Here is a 16,593-nt window from a genome sequence, read left to right as displayed (position 1 = left end):
AATCTTCATGTGCTATAGCCTCCTTTTCCCACAGACTGACCCCTGAGCTGTTCCTGGGTTTAGAAACTCCTCCCTGGAGCTTTTCTGTATGAGGACTCACTGGTCTTGGATGTTTAAACATTGCAATAGTTACATAAGCAGGGGGAGCACTTATGCTCGTGGAAGGCAACAGCTTGAAGAATGGTTCAGAAAGTGGGACCCAGGGCAACACCAGAGTCTAGACAACAAATATGTTGAATATGTACCGGCTTCTGTGTTAATCACTTCAGATCAGGCTTTCTACATTGGTGTTGTAGTTTGAGTCTACTTTCCAGGACCATCTGGGGATGCTAAGAGGTGGTTCCCTAAACATCAATGGGCACCCCAAGAGGAAATGTAGGCATTGTGCATAGTCTGAGGCCAAAGTGCTTTCCCTCAAAGCTTGCCTCTGCTGTGTTGGGTGGTTTTGGGTGCTTTACTCAAGCTCTCTGCCTTGGTTCCTTTATCCATAAAGCTGGGATCTCTGTGGTTCCATATCACAGGGCAGTTGGAATGACGCAGTCACTGATGAATGAATGCTTGTGGCTAGTACCTGGTGGATGCCAGCTGCTATTGACACTTTTGTGTGGCAGATTCCAAAGGCTATGGCTCTTTGTGACAGGCCCTTCCTGATTCTTAGGACATCATTAATCATTTTCTCCAGAAATCACCTGAAGTCTGTGACTGTGGGAGTCTCACATTGGATACCCTTGAACTTCTACTTGGATGTAAAACCATCACAGATTTTCAGATTTTGTGTGTAACACTTAAAGCCTGACATTGGTATATCCTTGGATCATTTCCAAAGCTATCCTATTAAAAAAAAAACTTACTTTATTTGATCTGCTATTTATACCCAGTGCACTCGGCCCTATGGTACTGTCGGTGATTTATATACAAGGAGACAGGTCTGGGTCATTCATGAGCTTATGACTTGGTAGGTCAAGCTTTCCCACAACCTTCAGCACTAACAAGAGCCAGTTGTCCTCTGGCTATTCCGCATATTCAGGGTGGGTTACAACATCCCTGGCCTCCACTCCAGGATTCCAAAAGTATGCTCCACCCTCTCCTCATTATGGAAACTGACAATGCCTCCTCATGATTCCAAACATACCCAGTTGGAAATCACTATGCTAAATGAATGCAAGCGCCGGTGCATCCTTCAATTTACAGGGCCTTCAGGAGTACCTGGCACATAGCATGGACTTAATATTTGAAAAAAAATGATCAAACAGACCTCTATTGTGGCAGCTGTGCAGTAAAAGACCTCATTTCTGAAATTTTTATCTCTTTCTAAACCAGGTGTCAAGGCCTTAGCTGGGGCAGAACGCCATCTGTAGGGAGGTTCTAAGTCACCTCCTTGGGCTCACATTCTCCTTCAGATTCAGGTGGTCTCAAAAGACTCATTTCCCTATGTTTATTTTCACAAAACAAGCTCAACTAGTGGTGAGAAAGATCACTAGGCAGCTGCATTCCTCCTATCCTGGGAGCTCCAGTGGGAGAACTCTCAAGCAAATATTTCAGTCATCAAAGTGACACTACAAGGTAAACCCTACATGAATAAGAGATGATAATGCCTTATCACACAAGAATAAAGCTGGTTCTCCTTGCCTGACATGGATTTGAAGTGGCGCAGCTGCTGCTGAGATTGGAAGAGAGCCCAACATCAAGGGACTCTCTGTGTTTGTCTCTCCCATCCAGCCTGAGACAGAGGTGGCAGGGTTCACTCAGAATCCTACATAATCCTCAGTGTGTCCTTGAGTCTCCAGAAGCCTCACTCATGGACTCAGTCGTGTTGCCAGAGGTCCCAGTGTAGAGCTGGGCAGAGCTGCTAAAATCAGCCAGGAAGGCAAGCATACACAGCTTTCCCAGTGTGGATGGCTCTTGTTTCGACTTTGGTTTTACATTTGTTTTGATTTTTGAATTTGAAGCACAGCCAGAAAAGAGAAAAATGCATAGTTTTAATTGTTTCTTATCTCATGAAAATGAAGCTTGAAGATGAAATTCAAGGTTGCTCAGAGATCAGGACCAACACCCCAGTTCATCTCCCCCCCCCCCTCTCTCTCTGCATCTCCCCCCTCTCTTTCTGCCTCCCTCCTTCCTTTCCTTCTCCCCCCCCCCCACCCCTTATAGCTGGGTTACCTTGAAGAAGTTACTTTGACTTTCTGCCTCTTGTTTCCTTTTTTGTTATAGTAACATCAGACTGGTAAAGCAGATCTTGCCTGCTAAGCTCAGTGCCAGGAGCCATGTACACAGGACAGCTGCTGCTGCTCTCTTTGTTTTTCTCATCAGTCGTGAACATGGCCTCCCGTGGAGCCCACTTCTTCTGAATACTAGCTGGTGTCCACAGACCATGCAAAGCCATGCCAGACCCAAGGCCAATGACCTTTTATCCTTGATTCATGAAGGGAAAGATGGGTAGGACAAGGTTGAGAGTAGGGCTTTTACTTGGCAAAGACATTGAGTTTTCACTTGACATTAGATAGGCTACACACTCCTGGGTGTCTACCTCTTTCTAGGCCTCCATTTCACCGAGTGCATAAGGAGAATGGAAACTGGTTATCTCCAAACTATCCTGTTGTTGTTCTTGTTGTTTTGTTCTGGTGCTTTTCAGTGATGCTCTATGCATTGATGGAAATGAGTCACTAAGTATGGAAGGCTTCAGCCAGGCTAAGTATTGAGTTCTTGAAATGTGGCTAATGGAAGTCCTGAACACTAGAAATGTGGATATGGTGATGGAGTGCCTGAAGGCTTCCTAAGTTTTAATGTTAATATTTTAATTCAAGTATAATTAGCCAAAGTGGCTCATGGTTGCTATGATATACAGTAGCATCTCAGAATCCTGAGCATCCACAACAAAGACCCAGAATGGAATCACTGTCCCTAGGTTACAACCATCTTGACCAAATAGCTGGCATTACAAGGCTATGCCAACAGCATTTCTAATACCAGCAGGCTTTGATAGTTGTGGATCCTAGCATTGTGGCACAGTACATAGCTGGTACATGGCTGGTGGCCAACAACACATCACTGAGTGAATGAATAAATAATTTTCTCATGTCATGGGCCTCAAATTCCCCTAGGAAAAATATTTCTGGCAGCTTTTGCATTTTGTTGTCCATAATTTATCTACCTTGGGAATTGGCATTGAAATAAATTTAAAATAGAAAACCACTATGACTGTAGAGGAGAAGTTAAATTCTATAAACCAATAGGGATTTTCCCCTTAAAATGTTTGTGCCTTGTTTATTTTTCTATCTATCCTTTCTCTCTATCATTTTTTTCTTGAGACTTGAACTTTGGTATGTAGCCGAGGATAATCTTGAACTCTTTACCTTCCTGTCTTTACCCTTCCAATGCTGGCATCACAGGTGTTTGCCAGCACACCTGGCTGTGTATTCCCGCTGCTGTCTGTTCCCTATGTATTCAGGAGAATGTATGTGCAAAGCCTTGTTAGAGTTAGGATCCACACAATGATACCATCTCTCCCAGTTAATATCCATGTGACCATTAGATAGCTACGCAGTGTTTTGAGAAGCTCTGTCTGTGAAATGTGCACAGTGTAAGAACCGTACCTTGGTGGTAATTAACCAAGATGTCCTAAGTAACTAATACAGTAGCTGACATATGATAGACATTTGTTAAACACTTGCCAAATACCATAAGGGAGCATCAGTGTATATATCATATAGCCGTGTATTGTATTTTCTGAGAAAATGCATGGCATATACTCTTCTTAACTTTCAAAGCAATAATCCCTGTGCTATAGATTATTGTCTTCATTAAACAGATATTGAAATGGCCTTGGAAAGCTGAGGTTTTAGCTGAGTTCAGTCAGCCATATCAGCATATCCGTGGTGTTGAAGAATAGTAGTAACAACAATATTGTGAACTAATGGAAACTGATAATAGAAACTGAGCAGAGCTTCAGCTTCAAATCTACCTCCCCCTCCCACTGTCCCTAAGGCCCCTGGAGCCATAAAGTCGCAAAGTAGCCAGACATCTGCCTAACAGTTTCCATCCTTTCCTCTCTTAGCAGCTAATTTGGCAGGCTTATTACGGCTCCAGGCTCAGAGCCAGCTCGAGGCCTCTGAAAACAAGGCTGTGTTGGGGGAAGTAAAGAGTGTCTTCTTTCCTTTCCTCTATTCCCCATGTAAAACAGATACTACAGACTGATGTAATTTAGCTCAGGACCCTTGGAAGCTAGTCCAGGCTTCTATGGAATTTCAAAGGCTAGAATATTTACTCTCTAAGAGTAAAGAGCAATACAAGGGGCTGGGCGGATAGCTTAGTTGGTAAAGTGCTTGCCGTGCAAGCATGATATGAGTTCAATACCCAGAACCCACATTAAAAAGCCAGGTGTGGGGGGTGCACACCTGTAATGCAGGTACTGTAGAGGTGGATACAGGTGAATGTCTGGGGCTCATAAGCTAGCTGGCCTAGCTGAGTCAGCAGGTTCTTAGCCAGTGAGAGACTGTCTCAATAAAAGAGGAATGATACTGAGGCTGACCTCTGGCTTTTGAACACACGAATGCATATACAGACACGCCTATCTGCATACTTGAACACGCACTCCCGTATGTACACAAAGACAAATGACAACAAAGACTAGCAACAGCCACCTCTGAGATGAGCTCCTCTTGTCTTGTGCTCTCGTCTTCTCCCTCCTCAGGTATGTAGGTGGTTGCAAAGCTGCCTTCAAAGGGAACAAAACTGGGTAGGGTGAGGGAATCCAGAGCTCCAACTGCAATGTAAGAACTACGAATTCTTGTCAAGCAAAACCAGCCTGCAAAGCTTTCAACTGCTACTTGAGATCATAAGCGACAGACATCATAGCTTCCATACAATCTACATTCTGGGGCTGGCGAGATGGCTCTGCAGTGAAGAGCACTCAATGCTCTTCCAGGGGACCCTAGTTCAATTCTCAACACACATATGGAGGCTCACAACTGTCTGTAACTCCAGTCTTGGGGCATGCAACAACCCCAACCCCCTACTGCTGACCTCCACCGCATTGCATGTACATGATACATACACAGACATACAGGCAAAATACCCATACATATAAAATAAAAATAAACAAAATCCTTTTTTAAAATATGAATGTTGCTGCACAGACTGTCTTACATGATGTCCCAAGATCTGGACCACAACTGGAAGGACCAGGGATGCAGGAAGGGGTTTCCTGGTGAAGTCTTCTTGGAGCATCTGCTGCTTTGTTTGCTTCTGAGTCAGAGTCAAGAGCCTGGGATGCAGCCCAGTGGTTGAGCTCTTGCCTAATGTCCCTAAGGCCCTGGTTTCCATCCCCAGCCCTGTAACCAAACACGGCTGGCTTGCCTAGGCTCCAACTGCTGCTTAGAGGCCTTGGCAAAATTATTTAACTTTCTCTTTGTTTCCTTTTTCTGAAAAGAAGATAATAATGCCGATATTGATGTGTCAATTGAGGTCACAATCTATAGAAAACATTTATAATGGTGCCTAGCACAAAGTAAATGTTATTCTTATTCTGTTTGTACAGAATGCTTTTGTGGAAATAATATGCTGTGATTGGTCTTATGACCATCCCTCAGACTAGCAATGCACTGTCATAAAGCACACACCAAAAGACTCACTCATCTCCCTCATCCCTCAAGGAGTAGAACCCCCAATGGCTTGGTGAAAGTACACAAGTGTGGTGTTCAGCTGTGAACTACAGTAGACCATATTCTGCTCTGTCTGGCTTTGAATATTTAGCATCTTCTTTACTCAGACCAAAGCAAGGGAACTGACTCTGGGAGTTTCTGATTCTAAGCATTGTCATGCAGAGATTCACAGCCAAACTTTGGGGCAGAGGATAGGGTGACTCAGGGTAGACTTAGGGGGCAGATAGACCTGGAGGGGACCCGAGCTTTACAAGGAGACCAGAAGAACCAACAAATCTGGGCCCAGGGGGGCCTGCATAGATTGATGCACCAACCAAGGACCATGACCATGACAGAGAGGACGTAGGGCCCCTGCTCAGATGTAGTCAATAGACAGCACAATCTCCATGTGTGCCCCATAATATGAGAAGTAGGGGCTGCCTCTGACATGGACTTTGTTTCCCACTTGTTGATCACTTCCCCTTGGTGGGGTGGCCTTGTCAAGTCACAGAAAAAAGAGGATGCAGGCTGTCCAAATGAGACTTGAGAGGCTGTGGTCAGATGGTAGGGGAGAAAAGTGCCCCATTTCTGAGGACTAGGGGAGGAGAAAGGGAGGAGGAGGGAGGGAGCATGGGCCTGGGAAGAGATGAGGTTAGGGGTCTACAAACAGGATGTACAGTGAATAAGTTAAAAATAAATTTAATAGAAAACAAAAAAGCCACACTCAGGGAGCAGCACCAATCCTGTGTCTAATCTACCATCTTCTGATAGGAAGTCTTCTGAATTTTGTTTGTTTGTTTTACTGGGGATGGAATCTAGACTCTCACGTATGCCGCAGGTGCTCCAGCTCTGCTACCAAACCATACTCTGAGTTCTCCTTTAAACACTTGGACAAGAGAGCCTCACTGAATTACTCAGAATGCCTCCAGACTTGTTCTAGCCTATGGGGCCTTTGAACTTGTGATTCTGCTTTTCAGGAACAGCTGCACCAGGTAGAGCCCTACAGATATTTTTTAAGCCTTTGAAAGAAAACAGTGTTTATTTATGTACTAGGGCTATATTATCAACTATAGTTTTTGGTCACAGTAGCAGAACCTGGTTGTTGGCCCTTTAAATGCAGTTTAAATGAAAGTCAGTGAACCAGAGAAGTAAGGAGTGTTTTTCAGGATGGTGGAAAGCAAGGAGAACAAAGCATTTTGGCATCTCCAGTAGACCTTCAGGTCACAAAATTCCCAGTAGTTATATCTGAACCCTCCAGAGGCCAAGCAGTGAAGAATACTTTTTTGCTTCTGCAGAGGATCTAGGTTCAGTTACTAACACCTACCATGATACTTCAAATCGTCAGCCTGATACAACCTACAGCCACGTGGTAAGACAGCCTAGATAAGGGATTGCCTGGACTGGGCTGGCCTGTAGGCATTCCTCTTGGAGATCTCTCTTAGTTGGTTCAGAAGAGGAGGGAAGACCTGCTCTGAATCCGGGCAGCACTGCTTCATGTGCAGGACTCTGGCTGACACGGAGGAGGGTAAGCTGAGCTGAGCAGCAAACATACTTGCATTCACTCTCTGCTCTTGACTGTGGATGTGGTGTGGCTCTTCGTGTTCCTTCCTGCCTTGACTCCATTCACAATGATGGGCTGTAAGATAATAGTGTAATGACAAAAAAAAAGTCTCTTTCTTGTCCTAGTTGATTTTTGTCGGGGTACTTTATCACAACAACAGGAATGAAACTAGGACACGGTGCTATCTACATCTATATACATATCTTTATCTATCGTCTATATCTATAGCCATCCATATGCATATCTGTATCCATGTTCATTCTATATCTAGACCTGTTATAGGAATTGATTCATGCAATTATGGAAACCATAGTGTCTCTCATCCTTCCAGTGAAAGAGTCAGGAGAGCTGGTAGCGAGGCCTCAGTCAAGGTCCAAGGTCCAAGAACCACCATAGCCAGTGGTGTAAGTGAGAGCCCAAATGCAGGAATAAACACATAACACAGATCAAAAGGCAGAGAAAGAAAATTCTCCTTTAACCAGCCTATTCATTTACTTATGCCTTCAGATAAGGCCTATGCACATTAGTGAGGAAAATCTGTTTCCCTAGTCCACCCCTTAAAACACTAACCCAGAAAGTCTTTCCCAGACACACTGAGACTAATGTTTGCTCAAATTCCTAGTCTTACCATGGCTCAGTTAAGATGACAAAGAAAATAACACACCACAGTGGTTTTATTTCGGTGTCAACTCTGGGGTAAACCAACCCCAGTGGTTTCGACTGTCTATATATCATCACTTCATTGGAGTCAGAATCCAAGCAAAGAGCCTGATAGGCTGGCATTGGTCCAGTACTTGCCATTACTGTCCTGTGGTAGTGAGAAAACTAGACTTGGGAGAGACAGTCGGCACAGAATGGGAGGTCCATATGTGGGCATCTTTTATAACTATTTTTATCTCTCTCCTTCTGTGCTTTATTATCAATGAATCATCCTAGAATGTCTTTGCAATCCAGTTGTCCTGAAAACAAACTCAACACCCACCCAACAAATTTTCTTCTTCTCTAGCACTGATATCTACAATTTGGGTGTGGAGCCACATAATAGGTGTCATTGAGGCTCGTGCTGTAGCACCGCCTGCAAGGACACACTGGGCACGATTACTGTCAAAGTAACTTTCCAGGCTGTTTTACCCAGTACACACACACACCACACACACACACACACACACACACACACACATCACCACCACCACCACCACCACCACCACCACGAACAACAACAACAAAACAAAAAACAAACAAAAAAGCCAGTGCATCCAGACCTTCTCCTGACAAATCCACCATGGAGATCTAGCAAGCTCCTTGTCAGCTAGGAAGAGAGTCCAAGAGGGCCTGAAATGGAGGTGGGGTCTGCTGGAGGCGGAGCCTGTTCTTTTTGATTAGTAAGATCTGTAGAATCCCAGAAGGACAGATATTGCTCAAGGTTGTACCCAGATACTTTTTTTCCTATTGTTGTTTGTTTGTTGGTTAGTTTTTTATTTGTTTGTTTTGTTTTAGAGACAGGGTTTCTCTGTGTAGCCTTGGCTTGTCCTGGACCCACTTGTAGAACAGGCTGGCCTCCAACTCACAGAGATCCACTTGCCTCTGCCTCCCCAAGGGCTGGGATTAAAGGTGTATGTCATTGCACCCTTCCAAACACTTATTTTATGTAAACACATCTTCCTCGTGGCAATGCAATGTTCAAATCCTAGTTTTGAATGAGTAGTGGAGAGACTGCCAATCTTGCAGTGTCTGAAAGAAGTGTCCTATCTCCTCTCCTACTACACTTCTGTTCCTGTCTTCACACTCTCAGTCCACCAGGGCTTTGGAGTAATGACTCTCAGCACCCCCTCCCCAGCTCCTGAGAAAGTGACCCTCTGCATCACCACCCAGAGCTCTTGAGAAGGTGACCCTCAGTGTCACCTCCCCGAGCACCTGAGGCAATGACCCTTGTGCTTGTTGACTCTTAAACAGGCTAGCTTTGATTAGAGAGCCACATGAACAGGGTAGAATGGACTGTGCCTTTCATCCCTAACCAAATCAACATTTATTGGTTCATGCTGTTGAGAAGCTTGATGGATGTTTGTTCTGCAGAAGAAATAAAAATTCATATTTGTCTTTTAAAATTTTTCTAAACCTGATGGTTGTATTATTTTCTTTCCTCATTGCTGTAACCAAGTGACTGATAAGACGTAATTTAATTGAGGAATGGTTTATTCTAGCTCATGGTTTCAGGGAATGTGCTTGCCATAACAAAGAAAGCATGGTGACAGGAGGAAGAAGCTAGTCTATCACATTGTATCTGCAGTCAAGAAGCAGAAAGGGGACAGGAAGTGGGGCAGTCTATAAAACTTCAATGCCTTCCCCCAGTGACCCATTTCCTCTCATGAGACTGTTCTCACAATCTTCCTATCGGGTCAAGACATGAGCCTATTGGGGATATTTACACTCAGGCACAGCTTGAGCTTGACCAGGTTTGTTTTACTTGGCTCTCTCACCAAAAAAAAAAAAAAAAAAATCTTAGCAAGATGATTTCTAAGTTACCTTGAGCTCTAAGATTAATTCTTAATAACTCCAATATTCCCCTTTGTGGAGCATTACCAAGTATCTTTGGGCTGAGCAATTATTGCATCATCTTATAAAGATGATGTCAACCAAGCCATATTCATGTCTGCGGCACAAGGGTGCATCTCAGTTCTGAGCATAGTGAAAGCCCCCAGCTACCAATGAGGGGACCATACAGAGGCACATTCAGAGAACCAGCAAGACTATCTGCTTTCCTTCCTCAGTGGCAACTATGTCAGTCAAGTATATTTGTGAACTGTTCTTTGTGTAGATGATGACTTAATTGGTAAAGATTTCAAAAAATTAATTGACATGACATGCTTCTGTATTGTGTGTATGGAAAGTGTATGCATTGTGTGGGTGTGCATACCTTGAGAGGTCTGAAAGGAATGTTGGGTGTCCCACTCGATTACTTTTCAATATTTTTCCTTTAAATAAGGTCCTTCCCAAGTCCCCTGAATGGGGAGACCTGGTGGCACTCAGAGGAAGGATAGCAGGCTACCAAGAAGAGACTTGACACCCTATGAGCATATACAGGGGGAGGAAGTCCCCCTCAGTCACAGTCATAGGGGAAGAGAGTAAGGGGAAAATGGGAGGGAGGGAGAAATGGGAGGATACAAGGGAGGGGATAACCATTGAGATGTAATATGAATAAATTAATAAAATAAAATTAAAATAAATAAATAAGGTCCTTCACTGGACCCTAAAACTCACCAGGTTATCGAGACTGGCTCTGGGATCTGCCTGCCTTGCCTCTAGCACAGGGGTTACAGGCATGCACTGACGTGCTTGGCTTTTTCACATGGATGCTGGGAATTTGGACTCAGATCCTCATGCTTGTGCAGGAAGTATCTTTACGCACAGGGCCATCTCCCCAGCTGGGGGAGAGATAAACATGTTTTTGTTTAGCTCCCCAGTGTGGGATGAAGAACAGACTTGTGAGAGAGCCTGCGATGTTTATCCCATTAGAAGTCGAAGCACTTTGTCAGGGAGCTTGGCTGCTACCAGCTGAAAAACATCCTTGAACAAATTCTGAAAGGAGGTATAAATGTGTGCCAAAAACAGGATGCATAGTCTTTGGAGACTTGGGGTTGAGTGGCTGTTCATCTCTGGCTTTTGAGACACTCCTCAAGGGAGAACCACTCCTGTGAAGGCTTCAGGGCTCCTGGCTTCGGCTGCTGCTCCAGGCTCCCGCTGAGGTTTGGGTTCCAGTTGCTCCAGGTTCCAGCAGAAGAAATCCTGCTGACGGTGCCAGGAGAGTCGTTCCTGGGAGCTAATACCCAGAAGGTTTCATTTTTGTCTTCTTTAATCTTCTTTTCCTTAGGTTTATGCTAAACAGGTTGTAAGGAAAATACCTTTGTTTAATAAATTCATAATAAAGTATAATTGTTAAGAAAATTGAGCCTACGCCCAGCCCAGTGGTTTTTTGATGTATACAATGGGTCAAAGTATCACTGAATTTTTACTTATCTGTTTCTCTATTTTGTTAACCAACAATGTGGAGCCAATATATGCAAATTAATTCCAAAAAGTGAAATTTAAGCCTCTTCTCTGTTACAGGTTCTTGGGCCTCTTCCTGGATAAGCTTTGGGACTATGCACCTGTCATTCTTTTCTCTTCTGGTCCACGTATTAATTAATGGAATACACTTCCGCATTCTTTTATATTTCACTTGACTCACTTCAAACTCAGGAAGTTGCACCATATTTGGTACACATAGCTGTGTCCTGACATTTTAATGGCTACATGCTATACTTTCTTTCATTATAATGTTTGATTCATTAGTGTGTTTTCCTTTATTAAATGCATTGTCTGGCAATTTCATTCAAGTATATATTGCATTCTGATTACATTCATCTTTACAGCTTCTCTAATCCCCTTCCCACCCTCTTCATCCCCTCTTCCTTCCTACAAGACTCCCTCTCGCTCAGTGTCTTTTGTTTCTGTTTTGTTTTGTTATACAGTAAAACAAGCCAGGGCAATCCATGCGGGCATGGGTGTAGAGCCACTCACTGGAGCATGGGGACTCAGCATGGCTGCATCACTGAAAAGAATGACTCCCTGTCCCCAGCATCTATCCAGGTGAGCCATGAGACCCTCCCATGTCCATGACAATGTTGACAGGCCCAGACTTGTACAGGTCCGATGAGGCAGCCCCAGCTGCTGTAAGCTCGTAAATACATTGGCAGTGCCATTCCCCACAAAGACTCCAGCTCAATAAAGCTAGTCCTGCCTGTCTCAGAAGCGCAGTCTAGTGAGATGACCATCACAGGCACCAACCAACCCATAACTGTAAAGAGGCAGAGTTAGCCACGGGGGTAGAATATTCCATAAGAGACATAGGGTAATAAAGGACCAGGCAAGTGTGGGTATCAGGCTCAGTGCCTTATAAGCAGCAAGAGGAAGAGAATGACACGGCATTGGCTCTGGGGACCATTTGCTCAGAGTTTATAGGGTTCATGGGGGTTAACTGAGAATGGAAAACACTGATGACTGGAAATAGAATTGTGAACATCTGCTGGAAAATGGGAAATTTCACCTTAATAGAATTTTTCAAAACATCTTCTTAACTTTTCTCAAAAAAGAGCTATTTCCCCCCAAACTCGTCTGCTTCCTCCTATGTTCTCACGTCTTTAAATACACCAAACACGATAATTTTATGAGCAAATCACATTATACAGAATACATTTTTAAGTTTCGAAGCTTAAGCTTCGTAGTGTTATTTTTTAAAAAACAGAGGACTGCATACATTTCAGTTTCCCATATAGCTGTTTCATCTGCTTGCTTGCACGACGGTACATTTTTACCTCTTAACTCCAACATTCTGAAAAACTTGGTATCTGTAATCAAAATTTCTCTTTCAAGATGACCTCTTCTCTCTCTGGACATGACCTAGACAGTGTCAATGGAATCTACAGTGTCTGTTTGCAGTATGATTTTCAGTGAGCCTTTGGTTTGCTCTCTGGAAACCAGAAACCTTAATAATACTTATCCCACGTTGAGATAATTACACAGTGAGGACCACAGACCTGACACTGTGATCTTCGTGTATAAGGTAGATGTTGCTTTCTATTTTTCATTCCTGATACCCTTCAGAAAATGCCTTCTGTCAGTCTTGGACAAGGACTTCTTACTAATTAGGTCAGGAAGTAAATTAGATAGTGGTACTTAGGAAGAGATAGATAACCAGTGTGTGTGTGTGTGTGTGTGTGTGTGTGTGTGTGTGTGTGTGTGTGTGTGTGTGTGTTTCTTTTTTTGAGATGGACTAGCCTCAAAATTACTATATAACTGAACATAACTTGGAACCTTCGTTTCTCCTCTGCCCCCTGGGCACTGGCATTATTATAAGTGCATGCCACTCATCCTGTTTTATGGTGGGATTGAACACAGAGCTTCTTCTTGAATTCAAGGCGAGCACCCTACCAGCTGAGCTACAGCCTTAGTCCAAGGAACACACTTGTAAGTGACCACCTATTTTAATCGGTCTGAAACTGGAAGGATTTCCCAATTGTGAGACCTTAGATGATAAAACCAGGAAGATATTGGCAAAGCAAAACAAGTGGGTTCCTCAGTGTCTTCATCTTTGCGACATCATAATGAACTTTCCCAACACCCATGAAGATTGGTAGGACTGGCCAACATCTTGCAGAGAAACCTACATTTCTTTCTGGAGAAATACTGAGAAAGCAAGTGAGAGAGCACGAGAAAGAAAGCAATCACAACCAGGAAATGACTCTAAATATCCAAGCAACTTCTCAGTTGATCTCAAAGAGTCATGCATTCCCAAAGAAGCTTCAAACATGATTGAAAAGTATGCTTTAGGGGCAGAGAGCTGGCTCTGCAGTTAGGAGTACTTGCTGCTCTTGCAGAAGATGGAGGTTCAGTTCTTAGTGCCCACATGGTGGCTCCCAACTGTCTCTAACTCCAGTCCCAGGATAGCTATTGTCCTCTTCCAGTCCCCATTGAGCATCAGGCATCACACAGTGTATTTACATGTAGGCAAAAACAACTACAAAAATAACTATACCTTTTTAAAAAATCTACATTTAACAACCCAAACAAGGATAAAGATATCTACACCAGAGCATTGATGTTCCACTGTTCAGTGGGACCTTTGTTGTCTCTTGAGAGACACCAGAACATCTGAGCTTTCCCTTGAGAGTGAGGAACAACTGGGGCATAAAAGAAATCACAGGGTGTACTCCACAAGGGTTGTCCAGAGCCTCATGTGGGAGAATAATAAAAGATGTCATGAATGGCCAGGGATTTGCCCCTGAGCATCCACATGTTCTGTCCTGGCATCCCAATCTTCAGAAACAAAAATGAGATAATGGTCAGAGTTATTCAATGCTTCTAGTTGTTGAAGCAATTTCTGCTTTATATTGCTTTTTTAAACTCCAGAACCCCATGTCAAAGAATTACAAAGGCTATGCTTCTCACTAAAGCTCATCTGGATCTCATCAGGTAGATGCACTTTGTGCAAGCCCAGTGCCTTGAGTTCTGTTTTATGTACCCACAAGTTGTAGGAGAGAAGTGAGTCTCAAGAGTTGTCTTCCACACAACACAACACAGTGGCATGTACAAAGCTGTGGTCACACACAATGTGTACATACAGACACACATGCACATAACAGACATATACACACATGCACACACATACACACATGCATGCATGTACATGCACACAAATAAAAAGAAAGAAAGAAGGAAAGGAAAAAACCTTCATCATGTCTAGCTCCCAACTGTCCCCATCATAATTGTAGTCACTGAAGCCACAGAGGCAAACCTTTCTGCCATACTGTCATGTCTTCGTGTACATCTTATCCCACCCGATTTTCCCAGTGACACTCACATGTCCAGGTTGCAGTGTGGAAACAACTCCTCTACTTTGAGGCTCATAAAGCCAATACCACCTTGCTTCACAGCAACAACAGTTCTCACCTTATCAGTAACAACCAGTTATTACCTTAAAGTTAGATTTTTAATTAATTGATTGATTTTCTGTGTATGTACATGTGTGTTTATGTGTATAGGCGAGCTCACTCCACAGTGTATGTGTGGGTGTCAGAAGATAATTTGCAAGAGTTGCTTTACTCACTGAGCCACCCCACTGGCCCTGCAGACATCAAAATAGATGGCGCTTGCTTTCCTCTTTCTTGACACGTTTCATGTTTCCACTATTCCTGAGGAGAATGTCATCCTGGCAGTCATTGTTCAGCTCTCTGAACTTTGAGCCAGTGTTGGTCAATGGCTAACCCTTCTGGACACATGTAACAGGTGGTAGGAAGAAGCAAATTTCTCCTCCTGGCTTGGAGTCTGGACCCTGAAAATGGAGGGGTTCTTTTTAGGATTTACTGTTGGGCCAGTAAGAATTTCACCTCTTGGGCTATTATGAAGAATACACAGGAGGGAAGAAGTTCCACTGGTCAATGAAATAAATGGGCTCATCATTGCAGAGCGCTTAATAGGGAGCTTCCCACACTGGGATAATGGGCTCATCATTGCAGAGCGCTTAGTAGGGAGCTTCCCACACTGGGATAATGGGCTCATCATTGCAGAGCGCTTAGTAGGGAGCTTCCCACACTGGGATAATGGGCTCATCATTGCAGAGCGCTTAGTAGGGAGCTTCCCACACTGGGATAATGGGCTCATCATTGCAGAGCGTTTAGTAGGGAGCTTCCCACACTGGGATAATGGGCTCATCATTGCAGAGCGTTTAGTAGGGAGCTTCCCACACTGGGATAATGGGCTAATCAGTGCAGAGTGCTTAGTAGGGAACTTCCCACACTGGGATAATGGGCTCACCATTGCAGAGTGCTTAGTAGGGAGCTTCCCACCCTGGCATTCAGCAGATGGGACTCACTCTTTCCTCTTGGAGCAAGATGTTGCACTTCTGTCCATGCACCAGGAAGCCAAACATTCTGGAGGCTATGCCAAATGTCTCAGTTTAGGATTCTCCATCACAGCCTCCCACAGGAGGTGGACATGGAGATACTAAAGCTGTCTTACTCAGCTGCAGCCCATTCTAGACTTTCCTCATGAGCCCAGTTCTCTGAACCATCAGTGGATGCTGCTAATGTGCCACCTTAAGTACAGCTCCACTCCTTCTACTGTGTTAAAAAAAAATCCATTTGGCTGTACAAAAAGATGAAAGCGTTTGCACACACACGCATGCATATGTGTCCACACATACACATGTGTTTGAGTGTATGCACACACACACATCCACAGATGTACACAAATACAGACATACAACATATCCACAAATGTGCATGCATGCGCGCGCACGCACAGACACACGCACATGCACACGCACATGCACACACACGCACATCCACAGATGTACACAAATACAGACATACAACATGTCCACAAATGTGCATGCATGCACACGCATGCACACACACACACGCACACGCACATGCACACGCACATGCACACACACACACATCCACAGATGTACACAGATACAGACATACAACATGTCCACAAATGTGCATGCATGCGCGCACGCACACACACACACATGCACATGCACACGCACACACGTTCCTTTCTCAAATGACAAGTAAACAGAAAATAGGAAAAGAACATTTTACAATTAGGCAGGCTGACCTGCAAATAAGAACTTATAGAATTTTGATAAGAAATACACATTTTGAGGGGGGAAAATATCAGGTTTTGGACACAGTTGGTACCTAGGGTAAGATCTAGCTTGGTCATACACATACAGTGCACTAGAGAAAAGTTCCCCACTTACAGGAGCTGACATCACAGGGTTGCTAAAATGTTAAATGAGAACTAAGCACAGTGGTACGTGTTTGTAATCACACACTCAGAATTTAGGAA

The sequence above is a fragment of the Acomys russatus genome, chromosome 25 (assembly GCF_903995435.1).
Source record: "Acomys russatus chromosome 25, mAcoRus1.1, whole genome shotgun sequence".
Taxonomy (NCBI): domain Eukaryota; kingdom Metazoa; phylum Chordata; class Mammalia; order Rodentia; family Muridae; genus Acomys; species Acomys russatus.
This window is presented reverse-complemented; position numbering follows the sequence as displayed.